Genomic DNA, 10,520 nt, shown 5'->3' with positions numbered 1-10,520 from the left:
TGAAGGTCATGGATTATCAAAACAACTATGTTATATGGTGTACAAGTAAAGAAAAGAAATCTGTTCTTAGTGTTTAGGTATGAAAAGCCTCACTTTATTTCTAGAGGGGAATTGGTAGTTGAAACCATCCATAAGCTGCTTCTGGGATTCACTCCTGAATTTCAAATTGTCTTGGCAAGTCTCTTCTACGATAAATGTACAGATTCCACAGTAAATATACAGATTTGGTAGATTCTAGACTTCCAGATACAATATCAAGACCAGTATTTAACTATTTTTGAAAAATGAGTGATCATATAACCCTTATGAAACATCTCCAAAATATCTTGTATAGTGCTTTCATTATTTTTCATGATTTTTGTTCACAGGTACATAAAAATCCACTTAGGCTTTTAAACATTCATTTTAAATTTTTTATTTAAATTCAGTTTTCACGTAAATAGTTGCATATTTTTCATTGTTTTAAGATCACCTCTATATATGTTATTGACTTAAAAAATTGAATCCATTAATTAGGAACAAGTCAAGGTACTATCTTAGGCAGAAGTCATCACCTGTACGAATAGAGCCTAAGTAAAATCTAGAAGTTTCTGCAAAAGATTAAGTTATTCATGTTGCACTACAGTCTACAATGTCCTGCTAGCCCAGACCTTGTGCGCAGTTAAGTAAACGTAAGAATATTATGTATGTCTTCCAACCTAATCCATTAGTCCTGTAGAACACCAGTAGGGCTTATATCAGGTAGAATTTATCTCACTTAACTTTGGAAAGAGTTCAGATGAAGATAACCCTGAAATTTGCAGAAAGGAAGAATACAGTAAAAATGAGTCTTTTTATTATTATTTTTTTTTTTCCAGATTCAAAGACATGAAGTAAGTATTCTGCAATGTAAAGTTCTGTAGTACAACAAATGGAAGTATTCTGCCTATGTAAAATCTCAGAAGCAAAAGGGTGTTTCAAGAAAGAGATAGGGCTCAACTGGAGATTGTCCAGAGGAGAATCATTCCATCTCTATAAACCATCAGGAAAATTACAAGAACTGAAGATCTTTCATTCATTCTTCAGTTTTGACAAGAAAATCCCTCTCAAGATCACAAATAGTGGAGCCACTAGTACAAAGTTACTTTATTATTATTATTATTATTATTATTATTATTATTATTATTATACATTTTAGGAAAGATCCTTAGACACAGTACTGAACCACTGAAAAAATGATTTAACATTCCTAGCTAATTTTATGTTACAGATTGACAAGACATCTTTTAAAGGAAAATATTTCTGAAATTTTAATGATGTGGATTACTAGTTTATATTGTGTGCCTAAAAAGGGTGTTGTGACAGAATATAGCTGGTCTAATGTATATCAGGTGGACCATGATCCAGAGGCTCGTGTTGAACAGTGACAATCAATTAGAGCTCAGATACTAAGTGAAGAGGTATGCTGACAGACCTACTTTTACTGATTTCCGACCAACATAATTCACCATTTTTAACTAAGACTAAATAGGAAGTTTACAAAGGTTTATTTTTAAAGTTATTTGGGATTCAAACAGTCTTCAACTTTAACAGCAAAAGACCTAACTCTAAATCTTGTTTTTGTGTGAAAACAGGAGATACAGGATGTATGAGAAAGCTTATCAAAGTCTCCATAGGTAAGTAATTAAACAGCTTTGTGAAAGTTGTACACAGGCTGTGAGCGATAACTTGCCTTCCCTTGACTGGCAAAAAAAGTAGAAATAGAGACTTGTCCGAGATTTTCATTATAGCCAAATGTACAGTGGTAAGCAAAAGCTACATCACTTTGTAAAATCCTGGATACACTAGGTGCAGTCAGGTTTACTAGGCAAACAAAATAATATAATAAAAAGCCTTCTCGTGTGGTGTGTGCTCCTCAAAGAGGGACTAAGATCTCTAAGTCTTGTTTATATATCAGACCTATGACTGACTTCTGCGTCATGCAAGTGTCACTGTCTTATGGTATCCTACCATATGCCAAGCTTCTTATGTTGAACTATAATGATATGAATGATCAGTCCCAGAGTTCGCTTGAGATGACTAGTGAAAGCACGTTATAGTGGCAATATCTGTCAACTTTTATTTCATTACAGTCTGTACAACAAAAATGAAGTAAATCTTTCACATTTTTAGAGGAAATATATTTGAAGCACTGCAAAAAATTACACAGATTGAGAAACTATTCGTGTGTGTGGTTGTTGTTTTCGTAAAAGAATGGAAAATCACTTAAATACAAAAGGGAAGAATTCAAATATTTGTATTTTTAAATGCTATGATGCTGTGGTTTAACCTTTAGCAGGCAGCTAAATACCACACAGCTGTTCACTCACTTCCCACCCCCATGGGATGGAGGAGAAAATCAAAAAGTGCAAGAATTCATGGGTTGAGATAAGGACAGTTTAGAAAGAAAGAAAAAAAAAAAAGAGGGAAAAAAATAAATAACAACAAACAGAATAAACAAAGGAAGTGATACACAATGCAGTAACTCACCACCAGCTGACCAATGTCCAGCCAGTCCCCAAGCAACAGCAGTCCGCCCCCTTGTTCAACTCCCCCCCAGTTTTATTGTTCAGCATGACATCAAATGGTTATGGAATATCCCTTTGGCCAGTTTGGGTCAGCTGTCCTGGGTCTGTACCCTTCCAGACTCTTGCACATGCCCAGCCTCCTCGCTGGCTGGGATATGAGAACCAGAAGAGTCCTTGACTTAGTGTAAGCACTGCTCAGCAACAGATAAAAACATTGTGTGTTATCACCACTATTTTCATCAAAAATCCAAAGCACAGCATCATATGAGCCTTTAACAAAGAAAATTAACCCAGCTGAAACCAGGACATATGGCCTGAATTTTTTAGTTCCAGGATCTATCTATATATTTCAGATAACAGTCCTTACAGAAAATGTCTTCCTATTCTATACATAAAAAGTCAAAACAGTTGCTTTCAATATAGATAACTTCTATGTTTGATCAAGAACAACGAAATCAGTAAGATCCGTCAGCTTTAAATTCTTGTCAGAAAAGCAGTTCAGTGGAAGCATTTAAGGTATACTGCCTTAAAAGAAGTAGCCTAGCTGTATTCCCACAATTGTGTACAAAAGACACGGCTAAAAATTCCCTGATCTAAAGAAACAAACAAACAAACAAACAAACAAAAAATATTAGTATATGCAAATACGTCAACATAATAGAGAATAGCTAAATTAAATACAAATCTACTTTGTGTTGTCACAAAATTGCTTTTTTTTTTTTCAAATAAAGGTTTACATTATATAGACACTTTTTCTGTAGTAGATGATTGTACATGTAGTAGAAATATACGTGTATTTAATTTCTGATCTCCAAAATCAGCAACTTTTATATTTTGGAGAACAGCTTTCTTATATAAACTTAATGATTCAGAAAGAAAGATGTCTGACTCTCAGTAGCATTTATGTCCAGCTTAAAATCACATACAATCATAGTAGTTAAGATGCAATTGCTGTTTAATTATGAGTATTCTGGGTGTGTTAAATACGAGGGTTAATGTGTCTGAGAAAAACAGCACTGGATGTATAGTAAGGCCCAGCATCCATACCATTTTATTCCTTGCTGTTCAACATGTCACCATCACTATGGTGTAGCAATTGAAGTCCTAAAATTTTGATCTCTCAAGAATTACTGCAAAGATTTTAGTTTTTCTAATTTGCTCAGCTATTTGCACATCACACTAACCTCTGAAAAAGTGCCATATAAAACAAAGAGACTTTATCCTTTTTTCTCTGTTTGGGACACCCTGTACAAACTCCCAGACCTCTTCTGCTTATGCAAACACAACACTAGAGAAGTGCCATGTAGTGACCTTGCAATTCAGTTGATTTGAGGCATCTGTAAAACTTTGATCCACTCAAATTTATGAAAATCACATTCATTGGCTTTGTTATGTTATGCAAACTTCTTTTGGAGCACCAGTTGGATCCCAGAAGTGCTCTTTTAAGCATGTGATTTTATTTATTATCTCAGTTAATGGTATTGAAATGTTATAGTGAGAAGATCCAGGTCAATAATTACTGCAGATCTTTGAGGGTCTCTCTTAATTGTCACAATCAAAAAAATAAACAGATGGATTAAATGTTTGCTTAGTCATTCTCATTCAATGTAGTTTAAAAATGGTAGCAATATGCAGCTGGAAGCTCTGATGCTCAGGAGACAACCTTCTCAAGACTGGACCTTCAAAAAAAATTATGGAGTATATGACAAGCCTATTTACTGCATTTAATGTAAGATTCATTTTCATTTGATTGAGTAGGTGTGAAGAGAGAACAATGTCACCCTCTCTTTGCCTTCATGTATTCTAGAGTAGTTCTTAATTATGTCTAAGTTTGCATGCAAATAAACCTATATTTTAAAATATATTTGCATATAAATGGTAGTATGGATATAATTTTTTTTTTCAAGAATCAGAGAATCAGACTTTGATCATTAATCAAAAATTACAATACACACATAATTTTATTTCTGACATTAAACATCCACTGTATTGTAATAGTTTATTGCTATTATTTGGTCAAACTTGTTTAAATGGGTGGTCAAAAGGTCATTGTCTTCTAAACCTGTAATAATCTTCTTAGCACTTAACTGAGCTTTCGTTTATTTTGTGATAAGATAATTTAGAGTTCTAGAGGTGAAAAGGCCTGTAGTAACCTCTTGGCATTGCTAAAGACCATGAGTTAGGAACATACGGCTTTACAATATTAGTGAATGTACTCCCTTGTGCCCCATTTTTGTTTCATTTAGCATAAAATCTGTAAAATTATCTGTCTGCAAATAAAAATAATAATAAAGTAATACTTTGTATCCTGCTTTAACTTCTGTGATTCAATTGTAGTCTTCATTATTAGTATAAGGACAAGTACAATGTAGCTTTTTTTTTTTTTTCAAAGCTTCAAGCTACACAAAAGGAAGGCTGAAAAACTCATTTTCTGTTTCTCCACCAATGCAACAAATGGCCTATGTGTTTTCTAAATGGTTCCTTCCTCTCTGTCGTCTTCTTTCCTTCTCTCTCTCTTTTTTTTTTTTTTTGTATAGTGTTTATGCTTATGGAGTTGAGAAAACAGAGCTGCAAAACCTATCCTAACCTTGTGAGAATACAAAATCAGAGCACTGTGAATTTGTGACTTCTCTATGTACCCATAAGATATTCACTAACTTTAATCAGGCCAAGTGTCATACAAAGAAGGATCAAGCTTTTCTGACATCTACCTGCCTTTTTCACTCTTTACTCACCTCTGAGACTTACAGCTCACTTTGGAGGAGAGTGCTTAGCTGTCGGAAGTATGCTCCTCATGAATCAGATACTATTCAAGACTTGGATGTTGAACATTCTGAGATCATCTCAAGCTGCCTCAACTGGTCTCAAGAGGGCTGTTAGTGTTAGAGTTATCAGTGTTATAATGCCAGACTTGATCTAGGGAGGCACAGTGAGGTCAGAACACCAGAGCAATGGCATGAGTCATTACTGAAATGATGCCTGCATGACTGCTATGGCTTTTATATCTTTTTTTTTTTTTTTTTAAAGCAGTGTGTAGTGATTATCAACAGTGCAAAATCCCACCTATGTAAAAATAACTATTTAATAAATAGTGCAGCTGCTAATTTTAAAGAAAATACATTTAGCAGTAATAAGTTAGATTATGAAGACATTCTTAAAACACATGATAAGCTAACAGAGCTAAAACTGTAAGGGTGGGAAATATGGTTGCATACACATTATATTGAGAACTGGAAATGAGATACATGGTCAGCTTGTTCTAGCCTATATAAGTGTGCTTGTCATAGCTGTCTCATCTCTGAATTCTTCACTAATATATATTTTCTCTTTCACTCAGGAATATTTATGGATATTACATTATATAAACACATCTAGAAAAACGTTCATAGCTTTATATATTTCTGTTAGAGAAAACAAGATACATATACCTACATCTTTTACTTCAAGGAGGCATGCAATTGTCAGCTCTTAGAAGAGCTGATTCTTCAGCCTTTAAGCCTTCAGAAGAGTTACTAATCATCCCTTCTTCTCACCAGTTAGCCAAATTAACTGAAGTGACTTGAGACTTAACGAGTTTCTTATTCTAATTCAGTCATTAACTTGGTGTATCAATTACCCGATAATTTTTAGCAGGTATCTAAAATGTTCTCTTAAATACCAAGATGTAGCATGAAAACAAACAATTAAGGAATGAGCGCATCTACATGGTCAGTTTATTTCCCAGTTTTGCTCCAGGGCATTGGTCCATTGACTGTGCAAATTACACTCCTGCTAGTTTGTTCCTGTGCTCTCTTTGTTCTCAAAGAGTCAACTAGCTGTCTCCAGAGTAAAATTTGGACTTGACTGAAATTATGGCTTCCAATAGTGTCAGCTCCTCTTAGTCCTCAGCTATGTTTAGATAGATATCAGATATACTAAGTAGGTACTGAGTTTTTCACCTTGGCTTGGGTAGTCCACAACTATTTCAGGAGGCCACAAAAGTTTTGTAAACATATCTACTATCTTGCTAATTTTCACCTGGTAACAAAGATGATAACAAGATGGCTTACCCCATCTTTTTGCTTTAAGGTATACTAAAAAGAACAAATTAAACATTATTATTATTAATTTCTTATTGCTATGGCTGAGATGAGATATGATGGGCTGGAAAGAACATTGAAGTGAATACTGTTAAAACCAAGAAGACAGCTGCAGTATCAAGAGGAGAAAAAAATCCAGGTATGGACAAGTGTTTTGACTGTGGGAGCAGGCTTTTAAACACACTGTACTGTAGCAGGTGCTTCAAATACTGCATTGAAACACTTTTCTTATTATGGATTTACTTGAATGGTGAAGGCTAATCTACATAAAATAAGAACAGGTAATCCACTGGTAATCCAAGACAATTGGAAGATGACAAACATTTGCATTTGCAACCTTTTCTCCTACTTTTGCAACATATTTATTTGCAAGACAAAACAACTGGAGAGAGGAATTTATAATTGAAGATTTTTTTCAAGACCATTTGATCTGTATTAATGTGACCCCATGCTGCTATCATGGCCGGTGAGACCTATGATGACATGCTGGGTAAATGCTACTTGTTAAACTTGCAACTACCTGGGAGCAGCATTAATTATAGCAAGCAGTTTAAATCCAGAAAAGATAATAATCAATTGCTGAAGTCTGAATGAAAGCCACATTACTTCTTTTAAATTCATATTAGAAAAAACAGAATTTGTCTTCCTGGACCTGACTGCTAACTGTATGCTCTTAAAAGATGCAACTCCTTTTCTATTCCTAAACTACTACTGGTATGTTCATGGACGTACTGGAAAGAGTCCAGCAGAGGGCCACCAAGATGACCAAGGAACTGGAGCACTTCTATGAGGAAAGGCTGAGAGCGTTGGGACCGTTTAGCCTGAAGAGGAAGCTCAGGGGGATCTTATCAATGTGTATGATTTCCCTGACGGGAAATAAGGAGACAGGCTCTTTTCAGTGGTGCTCAGTGACAGGAAAAGAGGCAATGGGCACAACCTGGAACACAGGAGATTCCATCTAAACACCAGGAAATACTTTACTGTGCAGGCGACAGCACTGGCAGAGGTTGCCCTGAGAGGTTGTAGAGTGTCCCTCCTTGGATATCTTCAAAAGACACCAGGACGTTGTCCCAGACAATTTGCTCTAGGTGACCCAGCTTGAGCAGGGTGGTTGGACTTGATGACCTCCAGAGGTCCCTTCCAACCTCATCCCTTCTGTGATTCTGTGATCTTGCACTTAATGGTGTAATTGTTAGTTTTGGATGAAACTCTTGCTTCAGTTTTTGGACTCTACTGCAGTCAGGATCAGAGTGTTAGTTTAATTATCATGTACTTCCTTGTACAAAGATCACAACAATATCAAGAGTGGAGACAAATAATAGATTGGTATTATTTTGTTTTACTCTGTGCATTTATTTAGTGCTAGGAACCAGCCATTTCAAGCAGAGACATAGTCCTGCTAAAATGCCTTTATATTTGCTTAGTAAGAATTTCAGGTATATTTCAATACCTGAAAGATAGCATTAATAAATAAATAGCCTCAGTTAACTGTATGGAGAGTGAAACTGATAAAGGAATCTATCAGCTGATGATGAAAAGATACTAAATATGAACCCTGTTTTACCTTGTGATCATAAATATTAATCAAACTACTGGCTCTTGATGGGTTAAAGTCTAATTCCACTCCTTGAGTGAAAATAGACATTGGCACTTCTAAAGAAAGGTTTTGATATAGATGGGAAGAGAATTCTTCAAACTCTTCAAAACATTTTTACTTTAGTTTTGAAACACCTTTTATCATTCTGGTTTAGAAAGAGTTATATGCAATCTCTATGCTAATGGTCTATGAATTTCATAGAATCACAGGATGGTTTGGGTTCAAAAAGATCTTAAAGACCATCCAGTTCCAACCTCCCCTGCCCTTTTTGATGTTTACAGATCACATGTAAATTGTATGGTCTAATCTTTTACTAGATATTGATAAAAAAAAAATATGAACCAAAAGCTCTGCAGAACTATTCACCATTCCCAAGAATGTAAAATGGATTTGTTTGATATTTTCCATGACAGTATTTTTCATGGTCCTCCATTTGTTTCTTAGTCCTGCCATTGCATAGCTGTTGGTAAGAACTGACATTACAGATGTAATATCTTTCATTTACTTCCCGTTGTATGAATGCATTAAGCTTCATGAGGATAACTTATATCACACCTAACTGAGTTTTCTAACATATTACTTCCTTTTTGTAGAGGTGTTACTGTGATTATTTCAAGCAAAATACAAAGGATTCTTTGTCTTCCTTGTTGAAATTAAACAGTATTTCACAAATACACATTTGGGCTGTTTCCAACAGCACTGAAGTTTTCTTCAATTAGTCCAGATTGAACAGTCTCTGATAACCGTACTGTGAAATTACAGAAAGAACAGGCCAGATATTCAGCTTTATTTTGAATCTCATCCTTTCTAGTTGCAAAGAAATGCCATTTATCATATCCTAAATTAAACAGCTGGAGAGCTGCTATAATTTTTCAGTGGACTGTGTGTTGTCATTTGCAAGGTTATTTGGAAATCCTTTGGAAAATGAGCCACATGTGTACATGCTGCAACTCTGTTTCCCTACAAAAACACATATTATTCAAACGCTGTTTCCTAGTTGATCTACCATTTATATATTGTACAAGACGTGCAAAACTTATCACCCCCTGAAATAATTGTTCGCTATTACTACTGTTGTCCTACTATGCAATCTTCTATGTGTATTTTAGGATCAAACCCATCACAGTATGTACTTATTTTTGCTTAATTTTATGGAGTAATTCATGGCCAGTTTACCATTTAACTCAGAGATGAGACTCTAAGACTGAGATGATATTTCTCTATTAATTTTATTAATTCAGCAAAATATTAAGAAATTGTTTAATTTTTCTTCTTCATCTGTTTACAAAACCAGAAGCACACTCCAGTGGCTGTAAAAATGGAAAATCCTGTAGGATTCCAAGTTTACCTGTGAATTTAGTGGAATGTGATGAGTCTATGCAACGGTAATATTATTATTAAACATAGGAAAAACACTTTTATTGGCCTTCTCTTTTGTTCCGTTAATAATATCCTTAGATTAAATTGAATTATTAAATGAATTTATTTTCCACATATTACCTAATATTTTTAAACCATACCTGGCGTAAGTGATTTTATGTTTTCATTTGTTGTTGTTGGTGGTGGTTTGTTTTGTGTGTGTTTGTTTTTCATTTCCAAGTCCCACATCATTTCTCTCTAGGTTTCTTATATTTGTGTCTTTGTTCTTCATTTGTCTTTATTCTTGGATTAGAATTCCAGCCTTGTCATATTCATGTCTTTTCTTCTTTACACACTGACCAGTGAAACCATCAACATTCTAGTGCTCACAGATTTAATCTTTCATATCTATAATAGACTATGGAGTTTTGCAATTTTTAAAATTGGAAAGCATTATTTTATATTCCTTTTTTATTTGTTTGTTTGTTTCCCCCCAAAAAATTCCTCATGGAAATTCTTAGATTTGCTTGTACTTCCTTCCATTATATCCTTAATAACTTTGATTTATATGCCCCCTTTGATCACAGATTCAAGTCCTGTCAGGGCTGACTCATATAGCAGATGAACTGAGGATAACCAGCTTGCTATTCATTTTTTGTAGGCGGTATTGGAAATCCTGTTCACCTTCCCTTGACATTGAGATTCTGTTCCAGTCAGCACGAAAGTTGCACTTTTGCATAACTCTAATACTGGAGCCTAGAAAACGGACTTAAACTTTATGTGATAGTGACACTAATGAACTTTTCTCATTTGTTTTTTAATTTCCTCTTTCTCAAAAGTTTGCTTCCAACTCATCTGTTCTGTATTTCTTTTGAGACAAAAACAAGCAATGCCTCAAATTTATCAATACTATCACATGATGATTTAGTTGCTAGAGGA

Source organism: Anser anser, assembly GCF_964211835.1.
Source record: "Anser anser genome assembly, chromosome: 1".
Taxonomy (NCBI): domain Eukaryota; kingdom Metazoa; phylum Chordata; class Aves; order Anseriformes; family Anatidae; genus Anser; species Anser anser.
Note: the sequence above shows the minus strand (reverse complement) of the source record.